Below are 24403 nucleotides of genomic sequence, written 5' to 3'. Positions count from 1 at the left end.
TCTTAAGTGTCTTAGTTTTAGTTACACTTTGAAAATTTTGGCTTGCTAAAAATGGAAAACTCTTTGATGATGTCATTGTTAGTTCATTTGATATTTGCTTTACTAGTGCTAAATTTGCCCATGAAATTGTGAAGAGTTTTACATCTGTTGCTTGTGCTAAACCTAGACAAATTAGACTGATTGCATGGAATTTTCCAGGTATGGGAAAGCTGAAGTTAAACACTGATGGAAATCCGGGATAAGGAGAGAGGGCATTGGGTGCTGGGATTTCTAGGATGTGTGGAAGACAGTACGAGCCTTGAGGCCAAACTTTTGGGGATTTTTAGAGGCCTGGAGATGATCCAAAATCATGGTATGGAGGCTATGGAAGTCGACACCAACTCAGCAACCGCCATTGCTATGACAACTGAGTACCCTGACCACTCCCCACACAAATTGCTGATCCAAGAGTGGAAGGTGCTTCTAGTGGCAATAGGATGTCTTCTCAAGCATACATTCCGTGAGGTTTCTACCAAGTGGCGGATAGACTCGCCAATATGTGTGTAAACCAAGAGGACAAGATGATGTCGCATATTATCCCGCCCGACGATATTATTCCGCTGCTTGAGGCGGACATGAGGGGCATGGCTTTTGAGTGTTTCTGTTTTTTTTTTTTTTCATTTCCAGATAGTAGCCAGGAAGAGTAATTGGGATGTGGAAATGATTTCTGATACACATCTGTAGTAATACAAATGTCGATGCAAAGAGTACATAGATGTCTTCTGATAGTTATATGCATATGCCAGAAGAATCGACAATTTCGTCCCAAGACTTCAGACTTCTCAATTCTCGACATGGCAACAATTAACCTGCTTTATATTTGCAATTTCGCTCCCAAAAGTTTTTTGTTGGAATAACTGCTGTAAAACAAGAACGGATTACCTCGAATTATGCTATTGAAAAACAGAATACCAATTTGTAGAACGACGGCTGGGTTGAGTCGCGGACTAGGTCGCTTTCTTTAAGACGTTTCGCGGCTCTGCCCAGGTTGTGCAAGCAGTTAGTTAATGCCCCGCCGTCCCCAGGATAAAACAGCCCAGAATTCAGCACCTCTGCACGGAAGAAAACCGAAAACAAAACACACAATCGACCTATTGCTCGAACTCAGAAAACAATTTTTGGGGTGGAAGAGTGTTTTAAAACCAATTCCGAAACTGTGTATTTATAGGTGCAGGGGGGCTTGATTTTTGGAAGCAAAAATTTGATTTTAAATCAATTAGCAAAAACATGGGCTTTACTAGTACGTGCGCGAGGCTCAAATCCCGGATTTGCACCCCCTCCTGCGCGAATAACTCGTGACGCACACCCGATTAACTGGTTTCCGAATCAGTTTTCCAAATTGTCACCTATTTTCCTGAGTGCGCGAGACCTCTCCTTGGGTTCTCATTCACAAATCCATTAGTGTGCAAAGTCATTTAAAGTAAATAAAAGTTTTGTGACTAGCCAATGTGGGACTAGTGAAAAACTCAATGTTTTACAAATACACACCCAAGTTCCAACATTTTTAATCTCAGAGTGCAGCAGAGTTTTGTTACAATTTCATACACCTACCAACTTTTCCACAAATGGATAGTTATTGTGGTCAGAGACAGCAAAGTACTTTGTTATACCCAAAGTTACACCAAAACCTCTGCAATTTCAAGAGAAAGAAATGACAGAACATAGGACGCGTAGATTGCGTCAAAACTTATGGAACTTGCATCCCCCAAATAAGGAAGGCCATGTTGTTGGCTTTAGCCTTTTGACAAAAAGGATCAGAAATCAGAACTGTTTATAACATTTGCACACTGCTTTAGGAAAAAGACTGAAATAACGCAGGTTTTGCTACTCTGACCACATCTCACATACGTGCCAATAAATACAGATTCTAAGGATTTATGCTATATCATCATCTTGTAGACTTGAAAGCGCAGAGCTTCAGCTTAGCCAAGTCTCCTGGTCTTCTTGAAGGCTTGAACCTGCCTTCATTAACTCAGGGTCATAATACAGAAGTATCACACTTGCTTGGTCTTTGCTGCTCCATCCAATTGCATATTCTCCAGAATTCAACGTATTACGTTCAGCCTGCATCATGTTTTGAATAATGAATAATGCATTATTTAATGGATCGAGCATAGATAGGGGATGGTTCTTTCCCTGAAATATGGAAAAAAAAAAAAACCCTTTCTGCATTTCTCAATGTGAAATGTGGAATTGGATGAAAACTAGTACTACTTCCAGGGCCAGCTAAAGGTGTAGGCTAGGGAAGCACGTGCTTTGGGCCCCCAAAAAATGTTTAAAATGAGAGCCCCAAAAATTCTAAGATCCCTATATATATAAATATATATATGTACATGTATATATGGCCCAAATTTTTTTTTGCATTGAGCCTCCTTTACACAAAATAGGCTCAATTAAAATTTATGAGCCACAAAATAGGCCCAAACGGTGGAATTACTCTTTAGAAATACTGGGGTGATCAAAAAAAAAAAAAAGAGAAGAAACGCGCGAGGAGTTGAGGACTATGGAGACTTAATTAGTACGTTTGCAGCAAAAAGTGCGAGAAGACTAATTTTCAAATGATGAATTTTGAGGTATTAATTAGTACGTTTGCAGCAAAAAGTGCGAGAAGACTAATTTTCAAATGATGAATTTTGAGGTATTGTAACAGTAGTTGCATTTTTTTTTTTTTTGTGTGGATAATATGCTTCTATTTCGTAATGGTAAGACTTTTTGTAAATCACTTTGGTATGAAAGGTATAGAGAGGCCTTATTCAAAAGGTTCACTTCCGGCCTCCAAAACTTATAAGCCAGCCCTGACCACTTCAAAGGCCTCTCATTAATGAATGCTGACTTGTATTTAGTGAGGAGAGTGAATTTCGCCTTGGCTAAAATCTACTCCCACTTATAAGAGGGGTCTACTTTCATCTTATACAACAAAAACTGAAGATTCCAACTCATTGAAAGAAGCAAGACTGAAATTAAGAGTCATTCAGTGAATAGGTACAACTAGAATGGGAAAAACCCACCATGAATTAGCTTTGTACAAGGGTTAACATGTTATCAGGGTATGAATTGTCTTGGATAGTATCCACATTGCAAACTTGAGGGATGTAATAATATGATAAGGAAAAGCAACCGGAACGACTGAAATACGATTCAACTCTTCCACAACTACTCCCCATACTCCCCAGATAAAGGAATTTTGCAGTTTAATAGCTGTAAAGAGATCATCAGCACTTTCGTTGGAGCAAATATTATTGGCAAGAACAATGAAAGCTACTATAAAAAATCGAAATTAGCGGACCTGTTACAATGGAGTGAGAATCCAGAAGGCCTTTTGTGCTGAAAAACCACACACTCTCTCTCTCTCTCTCTCTCTCTCTCTCTCTCTCTCTCTCTCTCTCTCTCTCTCTCCGTCGGGAAACGTCCCTCCCTCGGTGTGAATGTCTTCTTTGCTAAAATGGGTTTCATACAGTGTGGTCAAGTCTATTTTTTTTGGAAGGAACTTCACTCAAATAATCCCCGTCTATCAATGTTCGATTAATATGATCTTCAACAATGTTTATCATCTTGACAAGCTCTACAACATGAACTCTTTCGATCATGGAGATAAAACGGAATGAGATCACAATTATACGAATTCGCGTTGCGAGGTCTCAACAAACAAGAGCGGCGTGGTTTTCTTCGTCGGAGTGATCTATTCAATGTGGCCACATATATTTTTACAAAAACAAATTCACTTTAAATGTACGCGATTATAGATCAATTAGTGTTAGATTAAAATGATCTCAAACATGGTATAAATCCTAATGAGATCACAATTTGACTCAAATCATTGGTAACATGGTTTTCAAAGGACTTCCCAGCAGTTTCAAGATGCGAAGTCACGTATTGAGAAACCTCCAGTGTTGAATTTGCGAGCTTCAGGTTAAAAAACTCGTGCCTGTCGTATGGGAGTTTCTACGAGTTCCAGTAAAAAACTCCAATCGTGGTCGTCCCCATTTCTCCCAAGATTTATCTACTCTCTCTCTCTCTATACATATTGTATTTCACTGAATATTCGTTCATAAACAGGCGTCAATCCTCTACAAGTTGATTCTGGCCTCACATGTTCAGGTATGCGAAAGCTCAATTTTTATCCGAATTGTATACATTCAATCCGTCTCTTATTCATTCAATTTTTATCCGAATTGATAGATTAACTTTCGTCACTTTTCCCCCCTAAGTTTACAGAATCAAGCAAAGGCAAATCAGATGTATTGAAGGAAGTAACCATCAAATCAAATTCCCTTGGTTTTCTATACAGATTATAATACCACAATCCATAGAAATATATGCTAAAAAAAAAACCCATTTAGCGGAGTGCTACACCAAAACCTAATTCAAATTGCATTCAGGCAGCTACTTTGCTTACAAATTAATCATCTTCTTCCAATACATAGTTGAACTTTACTGGAAGACCATTGTGTTCTAACATCCTACGTTTTACTAGCAGTTTGACATTTCGATAATCTCCTCAATCTATTAGGTCGAAAAACACATTGAACATGACATAGAAGAATGTTAATTCGCTGAGCTTAGCCCCTATTTGTATCTCCCAATAATGACGTATGTTAAATGTCAGTCATCCAGCCAGACACTGTTTCTTTGGAAAATGCAGATTATAGAGCAAAAATTCTAAACCTCGTTTAAGAGAATGTTTTTGGTGTAGAAAGTCTCAAATTTAGGATCTTTTGCTGTGCAAATTTGTTGAGAAATGAAATAATTTTTGTTTGTTTGTTTGCTTGGGAAGCTGCCTGAAATCGATTTCCTGTTCAATAGTGGCCTAAAGTTTGTGGTTCAAGAAGGATGTTCCTATCTGGACGTTTATCCTATGTTAGGCTTTCAAGAAGCGATTAAGTACTAAAGACCAGATTGTTAACTGGGGGATGATTGTAAATGAGACTTGTCCTCTATGTTCTCGGGCCAATGAATCTCACCAACATTTGTTCTTTGATTGCACTTTTTCTAGAGTTGTTTGGGTAAAAGTGTGGGGCAAATTATCTCTGCAGTGGGTCTAGTTTTGCAACTCTCGGATGTGGTGGAATGGTTTACTCTTGTGTAAAGAAGAATGATTTTCGAGGTAGAGCCATGAAAGGATCTTTAGCTGCTACTGTATATGCAATCTGGAGGGAAAGGAACTACAGAGCCTTTCAACAAAAGTCTTTGCCAGCAGACCATGTGGTTCAAATGACAATTAATTCTATAAGAGATTTCCTGTGTTCAACAAAGGGGCTCCGCGAATGTTAGCTAACAGGCTGTTATGTGTTACCTGGGGCCTCTCTGGAAGATCTATTCTCCTTTGATGGATCTGTTTTTTGCGGTAGCTAGGTGTGTAGTTGTGTATAGAGTTTGTTCTTTGTTTTCCTTTGATGAGTTGTTGCAAGTTAGTTGTATAGCCAGGGCAATCTCCCTGGATTGGCTGGTCATTGGTTGAGCTTTTATAAAAGTAGTGTACTTATCAAGAAAAAAATACCTTCATTTCTCTTTTGTTACCCATGGAAAACAAACGTTTCTCAGATGCTTCATTTCATTATTTTCACTTTAACTAGCTTTCCTTTCAGTGTAACTGTATAGTGATTGAAAGTCAAATGTAGCACCTTGCATTGTGATCAAAATTGTATTTCTTTCAGAATAGCTAAAGTTGAAATGTTGTGAAAGGGGCATGGCAATCATCCAAACCACCAAAAAAGACACATGAACCTTCTCAACTTATCGTTATAAGAGAGTGATATTTGTGGGATGATGTAGAACCAACCTCTCTTGGGAAGGACAAAAATGCTATTTTGCTACTCATTCTTATGAACTGACTGACAGTACCACAACTCCCACCTTTTTCCGATTATAAAGATATTAACCAACTGTTTTTACAACGTCAATGTTGGTTTGGAACAGTTACTATGGTCAAGTGAGAGTTTTGTTTGGGTAAAACAGGTCAAGTGAGAGTTGTTTTCAGTGAATTTCCTTTTCTGATAGAGCCAAGATTTCAGTGGATTGGTAAATCAAATTCCTATTGGTCGAAGTTGTTACTTAATTTTTTTTCTGATCTATCCAATTGGCAGTGCTTTTTGATCGCTAAATTACAGTGTGTTGGCGGGTGCTTGATTCTGCTCTCATGTAAATGATGAGGCTATATCCACCCCTTTTGGCTTCATATAAATGAAAGCTAGTATCTCAACAAGCCATGGAGTAGACTCTTAAGCCCTGACTGGAGGCCAAGGAGAAGATGAGAGACCAAGAAACACAAGGCCAACAAACCCTGTTCTCCACTCTTGTTTCTCCTACTGAATTTAGTGCCATTGTTAGTGTTGAGCGCTGACACATTGAGCAGAAGTGAATTCCCACTCCCACCTGACTTTGTCTTCGGTTCAGGAACTTTTGCTTATCAGCTTATTTTTTTGTTTTCTTCCATTTATTTTATCCTACTTATCAGGTTACTAGTATCAGTAAGTCCAGGAACGCAACTGTGTCCGCAACTCCTTCGATGTATGTGGATCCACGTGCATCGGAAGCCTCCGGATGCAGATGTGTTTTAAAGTTGTATTCCTAGCATTGCTCTACTAGTAAACCCTAGCGTACATTGTTTTGTTCTTTGACTTTTCATAGTTGCAATACGGAACAACCCATTAATACAATCTGATGAATGTTGGTGTCTTATTTTGTATCCATGTACCTGTATGTATAAAATAGTCTGAGGGCACGGCATTAGATAGGACTCGGAGCATTTGGGACACTTTTGCTTACTCGGGTCAGTTTCTTGTCCTCCCCTTCCCTTTATTTTACAAAAAAAGGACTAGTTTGATTAAATTCAAAAGAATGTGATTTTGTTTTCCGATTCCTTTCAGTCTCTTTCTTTCTTCCTCGTCATCTTGGATTTTAAAGTTCATAAGCTGTTGAGTTTGCCGAAGACTGGTACAACAATAATTTTCTTGTAGCTTTATGCTACTGTCTTCGCTTCAGTTAAATTTCTGGTTCAGGAAAAAGAATTGCGGTTCAGTTAAACAGTTGTTTCAGGAAGGATCTTGGCACCGGTACCTTACTACGTGCATGGGGGCTTATTATATTTTCAACATAACTCACTTGCCATTTGCATCCATGATGTGATGATTTCTGTATCACTCCAACACCTTTGATTATTCTTAAGTGATGATAAATAGTTGCTGAGATAAAGACCATATATACCAAAAAGCTACTTCATGTTTCCAGAAATTGATTGTGATGTGGATCCAATTCAAACAGGGAATGACACCAGGGACGTAGAATGTGAAGTGCGAAATGCCCAATAAACTCACTAGAACTCATAAGAAATGAATGAATACATTAAACTAAGAGTGTGAGTACCAAATGGAAATTGGAATGAGTGGGTCGGCACGAAAACGTGTTTTAGCCTGGCTCCGATGATCCTTGAATTGGTCTACTTTCGACCAACTTTTCATAAACCAAAATCTATTATTTTTATGTTTTGATTTCACCATCTTTTGGAACTTTGAATACCCTCTTTCTCGATATACGAATAGAATTTTGATCCGGTTTAAATTTTGTGTAATTTACAGATTTTCCAATAATAATTTGTTTTTAATTTCAACCTGTTGAGGGTAAAATTGTCATATCTTTTGATGTATAAATAAGTTTGAAGCCAAATTAAATTGGTTAGAAAGTATGCGAGACAAGCTTTTCAATAGTTCAAACCATGTGCAAATCGGAATTCGAGAGTGTCCGTGGCAAGACCCCAAAGTTTGGTCAATTTTCGCAATTTCGAGGCTGCGCCCGGGCGCAATTTAGTGCGCCTGGGGCGCATACACATGCGCCTAGGGCGCATTAAAACTGTAGTCAAACTTCACGGGTTTGTATCGAGCGCTCCGAAACTCCGTTTTTCGCAAGGTTTATACCGTTAAAAAGCTTGTTGAGTCTAGATTCTATCCCAAGTAGTTTGGATCAAAGATTATATTTGAATCAAAAGATATGACGAATTTACCCTCAACGTGCCAAAAAATAAATTAATTTGGTAAAACGCTCGCATCTCTTTCATTTTAAATCTAATAAAGACCTATTATATATGAGTAAAGAGGATTTTCAAAGAACTAAAAGATTGTATAATCACACCTTATAAATAGTAGTAAAGTTGTGTTTATGAAAAGTGGGTAGTAAGAAGCTCCATTTTGATTTCGAGAATATTACACCTAGAATTTGAAGTGAACCATTTCTGAGTTTCTTTCGTAAACCTTTATCAGTAACATGTCCTATAATTGGTTGTAGTGGTCAAGGGCTATTGTTGGGGTATGGAAACCAAAATTTGGCTTTGTAAATGTAAAAGCCTTGTCTTGGGCATACATTTTAGGTGAATCCCAGTCATTAAGCAGTTTTTATGTGCTTTGATGAAGTGCGAAAAGCCCAATGAACTCACTAGAACTCTTAAGAAAAATGAGCGAATACCTTAGAACTAGGAATGGGAGTACCGAATAGAAATTAGAATGAGTGGGAGGGCGCACAAACGTGTTTTGGCCTTAGTGGCTCCGACGATCCTTGAATTGGTCTAATTTCAACCAACTTTTCATAAACCAAAATATATTATTTTTATGTTTCGATCAAACCATCTTTCAGGACTTTGAATACCCTCTCTTCTCGACATACAATAGATTTTGGTCCGGTTTAAATTAGGTGTAATTTACAGATTTTTCCATTATAATTCATTTTTCGACTTGTTGAGGGTAAAATTGTCATAACCTTTGATGTATAAATAATTTTGGAGCCAAACTAAATTGGTTAGAAAGTATGTTAGACAAGCTTTTCAATGGTTCAAACCATGTGCAAATCGGAATTTGAGAGTGTCCGTGGCAAGACCCCAAAGTTTGGTCAATATTTGAAATTTCGAGGCTAGGCCCGGGCGCATTAAAATTGTAGTCAAACTTCGCGGGTTTGTATCGGCCGCTCTGGAACTCAGTTTTTCGCAAGGTTTGTACCGTTAAAAAGCTTGTTGAGTCTAGATTCTAACCCAAGTAGTTTGGATCAAAGATTATATTTGCATCAAAAGGTATGACGAATTTACCCTCAACATGCCAAAAAATAAATTAATTCGGTAAAACGCTCGCATCTCTTTCATTTTAAATCTAATAAAGACCTATTATATATGAGTAAAGAGAATTTTCAAAGAACTAAAAGATTGTGTAATAACACCTTATAAATAGTAGTAAAGTTGTGTTTATGAAAAGCGGGTAGTAAGAAGCTCCATTTTGATTTCGAGAATATTACACCTAGAATTTGAAGTGAACCATTTCTGAGTTTTTTTCGTAAACCTTTATCAGTAACATGTCCTATAATTGGTTTTAGTGGTCAAAGGCTATTTTTGGGGTATGGAAACCAAAATTTGGCTTTATAAATGTAAAAGCATGTTAAAGCCTTGTCTTGGGCATACGTTTTAGGTGAATCCCGATCATTAAGCAGTTTTTGTGTGCTTTGATGAAATGCGAAAAGCCCAATGAACTCACTAGAACTCTTTAGAAAAATAAGCGAATACCTTAGAACTAGGAATGGGAGTACCGAATAGAAATTAGAATGAGTGGGATGGCGCGAAAACATGTTTTAGCCTTAGTGGCTACGACGATCCTTGAGTTGGTCTAACTTCAACCAACTTTTCGTAAACCAAAATATATTATTTTTATGTTTCGATCCAATCATCTTTCAGGACTTTGAATACCCTCTCTTCTCGACATACAATAGATTTCGGTCCGGTTTAAATTAGGTGTAATTTACAAATTTTCCCATTATAATTTGTTTTCCAACCTTTTGAGGGTAAAATTGTCATAACCTTTGATGTATAAATAAGTTTTTAGCCAAACTAAATTGGTTAGAAAGTATGCTAGACAAGCTTTTCAATGGTTCAAACCATGTGCAAATCGAAATTCGAGAGTGTCCGTGGCAAGACCCCAAAGTTTGATCAATTTTTGAAATTTTGAGGCTGGGCCCGGGCGCAATTTAGTGCGCCTAGGGCGCATACACATGCGCCTAAGGCACATTAAAACTGTAGTCAAACTTCGTGGGTTTGTATCGGGCGCTCCGGAACTCTGTTTTTCGTAAGGTTTGTACCGTTAAAAAGCTTGTTGAGTCTAGATTCTAACCCAAGTAGTTTGGATCAAAGATTATATTTGCATCAAAAGGTATGATGAATTTACCCTCAACGTGCCAAAAAATAAATTAATTCGGTACAACACTCGCATCTCTTTCATTTTAAATCTAATAAAGACCTATTATATATGAGTAAAGAGGATTTTCAAAGAACTAAAAGATTGTGTAATCACACCTTATAAATAGTAGTAAAGTTGTGTTTATGAAAAGCGGGTAGTAAGAAGCTCCATTTTGATATTGAGAATATTACACCTAGAATTTGAAGTGAACCATTTCTGAGTTTCTTTCGTAAACCTTTATCAGTAACATGTCCTATAATTGGTTGTAGTGGTCAAGGGCTATTGAAACCAAAATTTGGCTTTGTAAATGTAAAAGCCTTATCTTGGGCATACGTTTTATGTGAATCCCTATCATTAAGCAGTTTTTGTGTGCTTTGATGAAGTGCGAAAAGCCCAATGACAACCTAATGATATCTCCCCTTCTCCCTGCTATTGATACGGCTTTCTTAAGAAGCAGGAATCCAAGCACATGTTACATTGATGCACATTGACTTCCCTCCGATTCTTGAAGATGAATATGGTGGATGGTTCAGTAGACAAATTGTGTATGATTCTCGACTTCAGCCACCTTTAACATCACTTACTTCTAGAGCTTAGGGTACCCTGATTGAAGTAGAAAATGTATGATGTATAAGTAACGAATCAAGCTCACCAGTTATGTGGCAATGCAGGGAAATACTTCACAGCATATGCCCATGTGTGCTTTAGAGAATTTGGTGATAGGGTGTTGCATTGGACTACCTTGAATGAGGCCAATGTATTTACCATAAGTGGTCATGATATAGGAGAAACACCACCTCAGCGATGCTCTTCCCCATTTGGGGTAGGCAATTGTTCAAAGGGTGACTCCCCAACTGAGCCATACGTTGCTGGTCATCATATCTTGCTTGCACACGCATCAGCTGCATAACTGTATAGGAAAACGTACCAGGTATCAAATGTGGTTTTTCTCGAAGGATTACTAAGTCAGTGTTTGATGTGGGCAGCGGCTTTTCTGCCGCTGCTTATAACTTAAGCTAAAAGCTTTTTTTACAAAAGAAAAAAAAAACTTTAGAAGGCTGTAAAAGCTTTTTCTTTTTCTTTTTTTTAGAAGCTATATTTTGATTTTTTTTACTTCTGCCTTTGAATAGAGCTTTTAGCTTAAGTTCAGTTGCAAGAAGATTTCTGCTATCTTCAGTATCTTTGAAATTTCCATAAGATTTCTGCTTCAATTCTTACTTTGCCACATGCCCACATCCATAAGCTTCAAAGAAATTTGAAAGTTTCATGTGTACCTGTTTCATTCTTTCAATTAAAGATGAACATAATCAACGAAATATCAGAGTTCAGAGAAATTGTTTGTGTTAACATGGGAAGCAACATGGATTCATGGGAATAAATGTCTTTTCTTATTGACTTGTCCCTTGTACAAATGTAACAAAAGATGTGATAAGATGTCTTCTCACCTTATCGTTATAAGAGAGTGATATTTGTGGGATGATGTAGAACCAACCTCTCTTGGGAAGGACAAAAATGCAATTTTGCTACTCATTCTTATGAACTGACTGATAGTACCACGACTCCACCTTTTTCCGATTATAAAGATATTAACCAACTGTTTTTACAACGTCAATGTTGGTTTGGAACAGTTACTATGGTCAAGTGAGAGTTGTTTTCAGTGAATTTCCTTTTTCTGCTAGAGCCAAGATTTCAGTGGATTAGTAAATCAAATTACTATTGGTCGATGTCGCTACTTAATTTTTCTCTGATTTATCCAATTGGCAGTGGTTTTTTATCCTTAAATTACAGTGTGTTGGCTGGTGCTTGATTCTGCTCTCATGTAAATGATAAGGCTATATCCACCCCTTTTGGCTTCATATAAATGAAAGCTAGTATCTCAACAAGCCATGAAGTAGACTCTTAAGCCCTGCTGGAGGCCAAGGAGAAGATGAGAGACCAAGAAACACAAGGCCAACAAACCTTGTTCTCCATCTTGTTTCTCCTGCTGAATTTAGTGCCACTGTTAGTGTTGAGCGCCGACACATTGAGCAGAAGTGAATTCCCACTTCCACCTGACTTTGTCTTCTGTTCAGGAACTTTTGCTTATCAGCTTATTTTTTTGTTTTCTTCCATTTATTTTATCCTACTTATTAGGTTACTAGTAACAATAAGTCCAGGAACGCAACTGTGTCCCCAACTCCTTCGATGTATGTGGATCCACGTGCATCGGAGCCTCCGGATGCAGATGTATTTTAAAGTTGTAATCCTAGCATTGCTCTACTAGTAATTCCTAGCGTACATTGTTTCGTTCTTTGACTTTTCATAGTTGCAATACGGAACAACCCATTAGTACAACTGATGAATGTTGTTGTCTTATATTATATCCATGTGCCTGTATGTATAAAATAGTCCGAGAAATGAAGGTATTTTTTTCCTAATGATGTGCGAAAAGCCCAATGAACTCACTAGAACTCTTAAGAAATAAACGAATACCTTAGAACTAGGAATGGGAGTACCAAAAGGAAATTAGAATGAGTGGGAGGGCGCGAAAACGTGTTTTAAACTTAGTGGCTCTGATGATCCTTGAATTGGTCTACTTTCGACCAACTTTTCATAAACCAAAATATTATTACTTTTATGTTTCGATCCCACCATCTTTTAGGACTTTGAATGCCGCACGCGTTAGTCTATACAATGAGGATGTAGTTTTTTGAAAATGTACACAAGTCCAAGGACTGAGCTTTTTGGCGTGCTTAATTAACGGATAAGATTGGTTACTTCTTCTTTCCGAGGGTTCAAATTGCGATACAGCTAGATCAATGGTCATGTTTGTTCGTGTGTGTCTAAATCTCAACCTGATGTAACTTTAAACCCATCACGCTTCTACCCCTCTCTTCCCTGCCCCTTTCATAGATTACACGGACCTTCTACAGACCACCATCGATCACCATTTACTCACCCTTTCCATCTCAATGCTAATGTTGTTGATGGCTAGATTGGTGATGATCACAAACAGAAACAGAGCAATGGAGCGATCAATGGAAATGACCCCATAAGTCCTGGAGAAACGTCAGAGAGACTGACGGAAGCACTGATTTCAAAGGATTCCCAAAGGCTATGAAGCTCAAGCTGAATCTCGTCCAACTTGGTGGTGAGATGACGGAGGTGTGGTAGGGGTGTGGTGGTGGTAGAGTGGTGATTGTTGGTAGTGGAAGTGATAAGAGGGTGGTGGTATACAGGTTAAAATTGTGGTCGCGGATGTTGTTGCAGGAGTACTTATTTTTGAGGTACCTTATTTTTGCGTCAGGCGCGATCATGGTGCGCCCCGGGCGCATCAGTGTATTTAACTGTCTTAATGCGCCTAGGCGCGAATAGGCCACGCTCCTAGCGCGCTTATTTGGATCGCTAATTAGATCATTTTTCGTGTGCATTTATCATTTCTTGAGACTTCTAAGGCTCCAAAATAACATCAAAATTTGTGCAATCGACGTGGCAACCTGCAATCACAAGAACCACTTGAGATATTGCAGGTAGCAATAGACATTGAAACATTGAAAAGAGACAACAAATGTATGTTGGACTGCCTAAATGTGTATGTTTTCGCTCTATACATTTGGATTGACTACATGTGTACATTTTCTCTCTTGTTAAGTAAACCGCACTTCTCGTATATTCCAACAATGCAACGAGGACATATTACATGATACTCAAAATTTGAGTACCGAATGTGCTCAGTTGCATTCATGTGTATTTCTCTGTGATGGGTTGATTATAGTCAAGGACGGAGGAAAAGGGGGGCACGTGCCCCCACTCAAAATTAAAATAATTTTGTTATATTTTCGTATATTTAGTATAATTATGAAATTAAGTGTGCTACTACACATACACACTTGCATATATCTCAAAAATATACATATATATTTAGTTTTATGTTTCAATTTCATTATATGGGGCATTTATACTTGTTGGTTTCCAAACTATGTCTATTTAGATTAATTTTTTCTTACTTGTATGTATTTTTAACCGTCTAAGAGCAATATTTTAAAATAATATCATTAATAAAACTATATCGATCATTCTAAAACTTGTCAATATTTATGTAAAACATACTCTCAAATTTTGTATGAGATTTTGTACTCATTTTTACATAATTTAAGCGAAAGTATGTGTTACTGTATATATTTTTGTAGTTTGTAATACATCCCTTAATTATATACGATCTTATTGTGGTTAACTAGAAAAATAAATTTTCGTCACTAGGATTAACAAGGTGCCTCACTAAACAACATTTCTAAATCCGTCCCTGGTTGTAGTTTTCCTTTTCAGTGTCTTCGAATGCATTCATTTGTAATGAAATGAATTTTTGGATCAAAAAAAAAATGTGGTCATTTTTTTTTTTTATCAGCAAAGAAGATTTTATTAATCAACGAACCGAAGTTACAAAAATTAAACAGAAACGGGGAAAAAGAGGCATCACAACCACAGACCTACATCTCAATTATGTTGGCACCTAGGCCGAGAACATTCATCTACCAGCCGCCACCAAAAGAGGGGAAGGTTGGCAAGACACCAACCCGAAAACAGAGATAAAAATCCAATAAACCAGTCACTAAAAACCCCTAGACATACTGGGAAAACTGAACAGACTAAAACCAGATCATGAAATGCCCATACAAAAGAGAAACAACACCATAACTCTAACGCACTTTCCAAACAGCTCTATCTCCTGAACATGGACTTGAATCTGTGCTCCATAATCCTGCAACTAAGAGAACCAAACCATTGCTTCTATAATTGGGATTGACCCAGAAACTTGAGATAAACAATCCACTGGAATACTTGAAAAATTTCTGATAAAACTCGTAGACACCATTAGATCCACTTCAGCTGTGTTGTGCAAATTAGAGAGGGGATAGTATCAAAGAACAATAGTCCCAATCTTCTACTATCAACCTCAGACTTGAGTTTCCGCATAGATACCAAAATAAAACGCAGAACTTGTGCTAATTAGAGAGGGGATAGTATCAAAGAACAGAAGTCCCAATCTTCTACTATCAGCCTCCAACATGATTTTCCTTCTTGATAGCTTTCTACATGTTTCTCAGAACCAGACTTGATAAAATATGGAGGGTAGGGGATAGTATCATAGAACAAATGTCCAATCCACCTCGGACTTGAGAATCCAAACATTCTGAAATTTGAGAGGTACAAGGGGGGAATAGTATCATAGAACAAAAGTCTCAATCATCTACCATCACCCGCAGATAAGAGCAAGTACAAAAATAATCTTTACTCAGTATCACAGGACAAAAGCCCCATCATCTACTGAGAAAAGGCCAATTGAAATTCTAAGAAAACTGAAAACAGAGTTAATATCAACTGAAGGTCTGACTCACCCAACACCCCAATCACTGTAATGACCCAAATCAAAGCACCAAAGCAGAGAACAACCAGAGACCACCACTCCCCTTGTAGCATCAAAATACCCAACTACCATTCATCCCAACATTAACTCACACTAGACATCACCCATAATACCAAAATCTGACCACAGCCAGTCCCTATCCACATGTCAAACCAACCCCAGGTCCCTATAACAGCCTCATCACTTAAACACCCTGAATCTTGTCCACCTTCAATTTCCTGACCCCTTGAATGCATCTTTTAATGTCTTCCATTGAATACTCTTTGAGATTATAGCAACCTTTCAGCCAAATAGCTATCTTTGTCTTAATAGTTTCCACCAATACCCTTTCATCAAAAGCTTTGTTTCTGAACAAAATATGGTTTCTTTCAATCCATATGGACCAGATAATAGCATAGAAACAGATTTCCCAACTCCTTTTTTCCACCAATTTGAATTTATTGGTGAACCACCAACACAAAAGCTCATATAGACTGGATGGGCACACCACATATTACCCCCACCAATCCAGGATTGTAGACCAAATCCTCCATGATATTGTACGGTGCAAAAAAAAAATGAGGCACAGTTTCTACTTCCAAAGAGCAAAAAGGACAAAGTCCCACAGAAGTATCCTCTAAGTTTAAAACATTCCTTTTTTTCAATTCTGAACCAGTTGCAACCTTTTCTTGTAAAGCCTGCCAAACAAATACTTCCACTTTAAAAGGGCATAAGTTTTTCCAAATCCTTTTGCGTAATGGGCCAATATGATTCTGTGAGTTGAAATCATCTTCCCACTTCACGTAGCAAGATTTAACAGAAAAGGAATTAGTTTGGTTGTCCCATCTCCAGCAAAGTGAGTCACTGACATTAGGCTGCAATGTTATAGTATTCAAGTTCAGCTTCAGTTCATTCACCTCTTCATTTTCCCAAGGAAATAACCTTCTACTGAAAGTAAGGTCCCATACCAGATTAGAAGAGTCATACATTTCCTCAACAGTGGAATTCTTTTGATTGGATTTTCTAAACAGTCTAGGGTATGCATCTCTCAAGGCCTGATTGCCACACCATACATCTTTCCAGAAAGAGGTTTGTTGCCCTGACCCAACTTTAATCCAAAAACCTTCAGCAATAATCATTTCCAGATTTGCACCTTCTTTACCAACTTGACATATATCCCCCTAGATTTTAGAAAAGCTGTTTTGGTTGTTTAATTGGGATGGTAACCACTTGGAGCTTGTCATCCCGTATTTACTATTGATAGCTTTCACCCAAAGTGCATCTTTTTCCACACCATATCTCCACCACCGTTTGCATAAAAAAAGCTTCATTCTGAATAAGAAGTCTTCTAACACCCAAACCCCCTCTTTTCTTACTTTTAGTCACCCTATCCCAACCAACCATGTGCAATCTTCTTTTTCATTTGAATCCCCCCAAAGAAACTGTCTTTGAATCCTTTCTATCTTCCTTGCAACTGTGAAGGGCATTTTGAATAAGGACATGTAGTATAGTAGTAGGTTTCCCAAGTTGGAATTGATCAAAGCTAACCTACCACCGAGAGTAATGTATTTCCTGCTGTAAAAGGCAAGTTTTTTCTCAAGCTTCTCGATAACTGGTTTCCAAGTATCAATCCTTCTAGGATTAGCCCCCAAAGGCAACCCCAGATATTTGAAGGGGAGACTAACCACTCTACAGCCCAGAATCTCCGCATAGGATTGTACTATATCCTCAGGAATGCCAATGCCACACAATTGACTCTTTGAAAAATTGATTTTCAAACCAGAAATTAACTGGAATGTACAAAGAATTTCCATGATAGGTTGCACCTCCTCTGTCATTTTTGCAAAAAATAATAGTATCATCAGCAAATTGTAAAAGGGAAATGACTGGACCATTTTCACCCATTCTAACCCGTGAAATCACCCTTTCTATCTTTGCTCTTTCAAAGAGAATATTTAACCCTTCGGCCACAATATTGAACAGCAAGGGAGACAAAGGATCTCCTTGTCTAAGACCCCTTTCCATTGAAAATTCAGCCGTAGGAGACCCATTTATCAAGATAGATAAAGAAGCAGTATCAAGATAGATAAAGAAGCAGTTGAAGTACAAGCCTTTTATCCAAGAAATCCATTTTCTGCCATACCCAAACTTCCTAAGCATAGAGAACAAGTAACTCCAATTAACACTGTCATATGCTTTCTCAAAATCCAGTTTAAGCACAAGACCTTGGTTACCATTTTTCTTCTCACTATTAATTGCTCAAACAATTCTCTATCCATGAGGCTCCTATCAAGGTGAGTTAACATTGACGAACCATGGCCACAAGCCTTAGCAATGTGCAAAATAATTTGATGGAATTGAAAAATTGACATAGCCCATCTTAAATTAGTAAATTGCCATATTGGATCGTTTTGGATGTAATCAAAGCACAATACCTCTTTTCTAAGCATAGTTTATTTTAATTTTCAATTGTGCATACCGATGCTCTGGACTATCAATGAAGGAAGCATGGTAATGTGCACATAAATTGATTTGGTCTCTAGGCCTACCTCTCTGATGCCATTTGGCTTTGATTTGGGGGCATGGTTTTACAACAAAATGTCCTTGTAGCTCCTCGGTTCTTGGAGGTTTAGGGGAGCCACTGTTTTAGTGGTATTCTGAGAGTAGCCACTTTGTGCATATATTGCCAAAGGTTAGGTTTGTCTCCAATCATCCCCGCCCATACCCCCAATGATTGGGGACTAGATGAGTTATGTTATGTTGTTGTTGTTGTAGTTTATTTTAATTTTCGATTACAATTGCAAATAAAATTATTATACATCTGTGTTTTTGATTTCACTGAAACCAATCACATATGCTAGATAAGAAAAAATATCCATGCATTTGATGAATATCAAAAGCCCGAAACATCAAAAAATAGTTAAATCATTAAATAATTGTTATGGTATAAAATATGAAAACCAAAGTAAGTTGCAAGGATTTGTCTAAACCTGAAGGAAGATTGGCCGCTCATGCTTGTAGAGAGATCCAAAGTTTTCAATGAAACCTTCATGGATGGATCTCCTTGAATCTCTTCTTCTTGCAATGGGGTGGTAGTAGTGGTGAAGTGATGGTGGTAGCTATGTAGTGATAGCGGTATTGAACCACAGAAAACTAAAAACGCAAGATTAAATATTAGTCCCTGTGGTGAGGTAGTGTTAGTGGTGGTGGTGAAGGAGGAGGAGAAGGGAGGCATGGTAAGAGGCGGCTCCACTTGGGGAGTTCCATGGTTTTGCTTAGAATACATGTGAAAATAAATTATGGGCTAGCCTTTCTTTGAACACCCAACGTAAATATCAATGAACACCCAATTCTAAAAGTCTTGAACGTCAAACCCAAAACTAATGGAACACTCCATCACAACCCAATTTACACTCCATCAATCCAGGTTATTCATAGGAGTATTTGAATACCTAACACATTATATTAAATAAAGTTCATAATCATAATAAAAAAAACTTGTAAAAACAAAGTGAAAAGAAGAATCTATTGGTGCAAGTATTATGCACTGCGTTCTCTTTCTATCTTTATTGTCGATGGTCTAAATGTGTTAATTTCGCATTCATGACAAAAAAAAATTTGGTCTAATTAGTTTATAAAATTACAGACAAAGCTTTAAAAAATTTCATCTACATTGTAAATCCCATTAACTTGAATAATTTTCCTTCGAATTTAAGACTACGATAGAAAATTCATCATGTCATCCTAAAGAACATATTTTCGAGAAGGTCAACCCCAACATACTTGCTATAATTTCTTTCACAAGGGTTTTAGTAGATTAATACGTTAGTTAAACGTTGGCACAAAATATGAAAATTCATTTACGACAACTGTAAAATTTTACCCCCTCCTTTCTCGAAACACTATCTACTGCAAAATTCAACTTTCAAAAAAAATTAATATTTTTAAAAAAAAGAGAGTATATATATACTTTTTTTTTAATGTCTCATTTTGCCTCGTAATAAATTTTTTTAGAATAGAAGTTTTTTTTTTTTACCGTACTATTTATACAACTATATGAGATTGTGTACACATATTATTGGTTAATTTATCAGCTAGTAGAGTTAAAGTAATTTATGAACATCCTATCACAAATTCCTGAAGCCGCCACTTGCATGGTTGGGGCGGAGGGAGGAAGAGATGGCAATGTCTCAAGATTTTTCGTATATTTTCCTTGCATAACACTAGAAATCTAGATAAATGGTGGAGAGCTGTAAATGATCTTAGGTGTATTTTAGGTACTATAACAATAAGGGCGATTCTTACGCATACAAGTGGTCACTGATGTACTCCTCTGAGTGTACTCCTCTCCTCTGTTTCTCCTTCACTCTTGGTTCCCTTCTATCAAGCTTCGTCCATCCTCTGTTTTGGTCACCCGCCGGTACGCGCTCATCGGCTTGGGCGTTCGGCGGCTTGGGTTGGCAAGGTTCGCTCCTCTCGCCGGCTTCATCTTCTTGGGGTTGGTGGATCTGCTTAACGGCGAGCAGAGGATGCAGTTGGCGTGGGTCTCCTGCCCCAGGCGACGTTTTGGGTGATGTCCAGCGGCGGCATGGCGGGATCTGTTGTTGCTCGGGGCGATGGTGTGCTGGTGGCTTTGGTGGCGGGTGGCGTTGGTTCGCAGCAGCGCTTGGTTTGCCGGCTGTGGTGAAGGTGTGCCGTTTGTTTGGGCGGCTGCGGCGTCGGGTGACTCGGTTGCTGTGGAGAGTGTGGGAGGAGGTGGAAAGTCGTGTAGCTGTTTTTTTTTTTTTTTCTAACGTTTTGTTTGCTGCAGGTTATTCCAAAATCTGATAGGCAAAAAGTTTTTGTTTTGCCGTGGTTAGCGCCAGTTTGGAGACATGGTCGTGAAGGGTATGCGACCCCAATAGTCTGCATTTTTTGGTCGTTTTGTGTGTTGTTTTCAGCCGGCGATTGTGCAGCCCGGACAAGGGGTCGACTTGGCGATGATGGTTCCAACTATTGTTCTCGATCCTGATTATACGGGTTCGTGGAGAGGCGATTTTAGGCAGCAGTTTCCTTGCTCTCTCACTGCCCTATCTTTGTTTCCTCTCTGTGGTTGCAGGCTGTTTGCATTACCTTGGTGGGTCTGTTGGTTTCCTTCTACCGCCGGTCATCTACATCTGGGAGTGACCGGATCTACTTAACGGCGAGGCGGTTGGGTGGTGGTGCTGGTCTGAGTGGTGATGCCTACAGTGTTTTGTGTGGCGGCGATTATGAAGCGGGTTAGGGTTTTGTGAGGTTGGGTCTGCCAAGCGGATCCTTTTGGGCCTGTTTGTTTATTTGGGCTTTGTTATTTATCTAGGTAACGGGTGTGCGTAATTGTTTTATTTTTAGGCTCCCGTTTTAGACCTTTGGGGCGGGGCTTCGACCCATGTGATATACTCTCCAACTTTTTGTTAGATTTCCATTTTCCCTCTCCCCGTTTTTAATAAATTTTTACCTATCAAAAAAAAAAAGTGGTCACTGATACATCTCAGGCGCAGATTATTGCTCCCCGGGCGCGAGAAATAGTTTCCATATGCGCCTTAGGCGCATGCTTATGCGTCCCGGGCGCATCTTCCAAAAAACTGCAAAGTAAGCCAAACTTCGCGAGTTTGCCACGAACACTCCCAAAGTTCGATTTGTGCATCGTAAGAACCATTGAAAATATTGATGAGTCTAATTTTGAACTTAAGAAGTTTGGATTTTAAAAATGTTACACGTTATGGAAAAATTACGTGTAGGTACAGAAAATCCAAAGTAATTTCCCCAGGCTCAAACCCAAATCATGTAATACACCCCCAGAAGTCGCGAAAACCATTGAAATACAATTCCACTGATTTGGCTAAAATGGTTTTCGCAACTTGAGTTGGCTGGTTTGAACTCGAGTTGGGTTGTATTTCGAAGAGATTGCTATTCCAGTTGCACCAAATATGCTAACAAGCGAAGAGAAAGATGAGACTCCAACGGACTCCAGGAGGATGGTATCCACAAATGTGAAGGTTTTTTTAACCCAATATGCCTAGCTTGGAAATGGGTGCAGCTCGTGGGCACTTGCGCAGAACATGGCAGGTGTCTTCCTTAGTTGGAGTAATACACTAATACGCCTAGCTTGGAAATAGATTATCACGCGTGGGGAGGCGTTTTGTGCCAAAAGCCAGAAGAAATGTTGGATGCAAGGGTCGTTACATGGCAGTTTCCAGACCCATGTCCAATTTGGATAGGGTTCAGTATGAATGGCGCATCTAAGAATGTTGTAGCCAGAACTAATAGTGAACTAATTGAGAGGCCCAGAGGTTTGGGATCAAAGAGGTCCATCTCCTACCCAATTGGTCATCCAGAAAGATGAAGAGGATCCATTTCCTATGAGTGTTCGGGATCCTTGCATGAATAGGTTGTATCCCTTCTTAACACCACGCCAAGTGAATGAGCAGGGCGTTCACCTCTGTTGCATTATGCATCCCTCTCTAGTCTCTAAGGGTGTGATGTTTCTGGTTTTGATTGTACTGTTACTATAAGACATATGCAAACTCCGATTGTTTGTTGAATGTCTCAGAACAATGTCACAGCCATTAATATGACTACAAGTGGCTTCAAGTAGAGGGGTACTCCTTCACAACTCATTTAACTTATTTTTTTGTACTAAGTCAAGCTATGATGTGGGAGGAATTCAAGTTATTTTTTGTATCTTGTTCCCATAATTTAGATAGGAGCTGTTTTCATTTTGGACTTCTGTATCTGGAAGCAAGAGAAATGGAGAGATCATTGGAAAAGACCCCATAAGACCAGGAGAAACGTCAGAGAGCTTGGTAGAAGCATGCACCGCTGGTTTCAAAGGATTCCCAAAGGCCCGAACACTGTGAAGCTCAAGCTGAATTACCTCCAACTGGATTCAAGGATTTAGTGTTGAGGAGAAGGGACGGGGGGGGGGGGGGGGGGGGGTTTGAAAGGATTCCCAAAGGGCCGAACACTGTGAAGCTCAAGCTCCAACTGGATTCAAGGATTTAGTGTTGAGGAGAAGGGACCGGGGGGGGGGGGGTGGGGGCCGAAAGAAATGGTAGAAAATGTTGAATGGCCTAAAAAACCTAGGTTCACAATAATTAGGTCGAGTGTTAGCTATCAAGCGTACGTACAAGTATACAATCCTAGTGCCAAGTAGATATCTCCTTTAAAAGAGAAAACTTAGACCATCCACAGTGGCATAATCAAAAATAAATAATTAAAAGTGGACACATCAGCTTTTGATTATTCATTTAAGAGGTTGTTAAACTTAACAATGTTGAGGTCCACAATGGTTACTTTTAGTCCATAACCAAAATAAAGATCCCACTACAATTTCACTCTCTCTCTCCCTCAGTTTCCCACCATTCACTTCCCTCCATTACGTTTTTTTTGGGCAAAAATATATTAATTCCCTCCCTTAATTTTGGGAGGGAAATTGGTGACTTCTTTCCCTCAAATTACAAAAAAAATTTTGGGGGGGGGCAAAAATCTGAAGAAAATTTGGAACCAGTCAACGAAGAAGAAAATATGAAGCGGAAACAAGCGTGATAAAAATTTGGAACCAGGAGATGTTTGGGTTTACAAATTTTGATTATTGAAAAAGGTTGTTAGTTTTGGTTATTCAAAGCTCAAAATTTGATTATTTTTAAAGATGTTTCTAACTTTGATTATACCATTGTGAGCCATCTTTTGCATAAACATTGTTAACTTTAAAAATAATTGTGTTTTGATTATACCACTGTGGATGGCCTTATGTCACAGTTTTATTTCAATAATAGCATCCAATCGAGCTGTCCTAAATCATTATGTGAGCTTCAATGATCCACTTTTTGATTCCGTACGTTAATTAGTCCTGTTATTCTATGATCCACTTACGTCGTCTATATGAAGAATTCTGCGGAATATTATATCAGCTTGAAGATGTAGTTAATTTGCACCATCGAGTGTATGATCATGATTCATGTTGGTGTTTATTCACTGCAGTCATTTATTGTATATCAATTTGAATAGGGTGTCCATTAGTCTTTTTTGGGCAAAGTCCAATTTGACCCCCCGTAGTTATCGCCATGTGCGGATACCCCTTTATGGTTCCAAACTGATCACATAACCTACCTGTGGTTTTGAAAATGTGCAGATAGACCTCCTGCCATCATGTTTTTCATCCATATTAACGGACACAACATTAAAAGACCGATATACCCTCATCATATCCCTTGTTTCTTCTCCTGTTTTAAATCTAACCACATTATCCCTTATGGTTCACAATTTCAAAACCACAGGTAAGTAATGTATAGACCTGGGTAACACGTCGTGTCGGGTCGTATTCGTATCATGTCAATCGGGTTCGTGTCACAAACTACCCAACCCAAACCCGACCCATTTAGAATTCGTGTTTCTCGAGTCGTGTCATTTTCGCGTTTCGTGTGAGAAATGCTCAACCCTAACCCGTTAACTTCGTATCCGGTTCATGTCATATTATCGTGTTCGTTGCCCAATTCTATATAGAATTACAGATATATCATATTATATATATATATATATGTTCGTGTGAATAGGTGACACGGATTAGTAACCGTGTTGGACGTGTCAATTTCGTGTCTCGCGTATTCAACCCGAACTCAACCCATTTAGAATTCGTGTTTTCGAGTCGTGTCATTTTCGTGTTTCGTGTCAGAAATGTTCAACCCTAACCCGCTAATTTCGTGTTCGGTTCATATCGTGTTATCATGTTTCGTGTCCGTTGCCCAGCTCTAGTTATGTG

At 38.6% G+C, this 24403-nt stretch overlaps 3 long non-coding RNA genes and 1 other non-coding gene across 4 annotated transcripts; 3 read left to right on the top strand and 1 right to left on the bottom strand.

Annotated features, from left to right (window-relative positions):
• Nucleotides 1-1691: 1691 nt before the first annotated feature.
• LOC131329565 (uncharacterized) lies at nt 1692-3435 on the bottom strand. The gene is made up of 2 exons (XR_009200795.1): nt 3326-3435; nt 1692-2103 (listed from the first exon to the last, which is right to left on the bottom strand). It is a non-coding gene; the product is annotated as an uncharacterized LOC131329565 (long non-coding RNA).
• A 546-nt stretch (nt 3436-3981) lies between these two features.
• On the top strand, nt 3982-5565 carry LOC131329413 (uncharacterized). The gene is made up of 2 exons (XR_009200758.1): nt 3982-4137; nt 4814-5565. It is a non-coding gene; the product is annotated as an uncharacterized LOC131329413 (long non-coding RNA).
• Nucleotides 5566-5660: 95 nt separating this feature from the next.
• On the top strand, nt 5661-6717 carry LOC131329414 (uncharacterized). Its single transcript, XR_009200759.1, has 2 exons — nt 5661-5963; nt 5995-6717. It is a non-coding gene; the product is annotated as an uncharacterized LOC131329414 (long non-coding RNA).
• Nucleotides 6718-18119: 11402 nt separating this feature from the next.
• On the top strand, nt 18120-18225 carry LOC131331619 (small nucleolar RNA snoR100). Its single transcript, XR_009201429.1, has one exon. It is a non-coding gene; the product is annotated as a small nucleolar RNA snoR100 (small nucleolar RNA).
• The last annotated feature ends 6178 nt before the right edge of the window (nt 18226-24403 follow it).

This window comes from Rhododendron vialii, chromosome 6a (assembly GCF_030253575.1).
Source record: "Rhododendron vialii isolate Sample 1 chromosome 6a, ASM3025357v1".
In the NCBI taxonomy this organism is placed as follows: domain Eukaryota; kingdom Viridiplantae; phylum Streptophyta; class Magnoliopsida; order Ericales; family Ericaceae; genus Rhododendron; species Rhododendron vialii.
The sequence above is the reverse complement of the archived record's forward strand: the minus strand, read 5'-3'. Positions and strand labels throughout refer to the sequence as shown.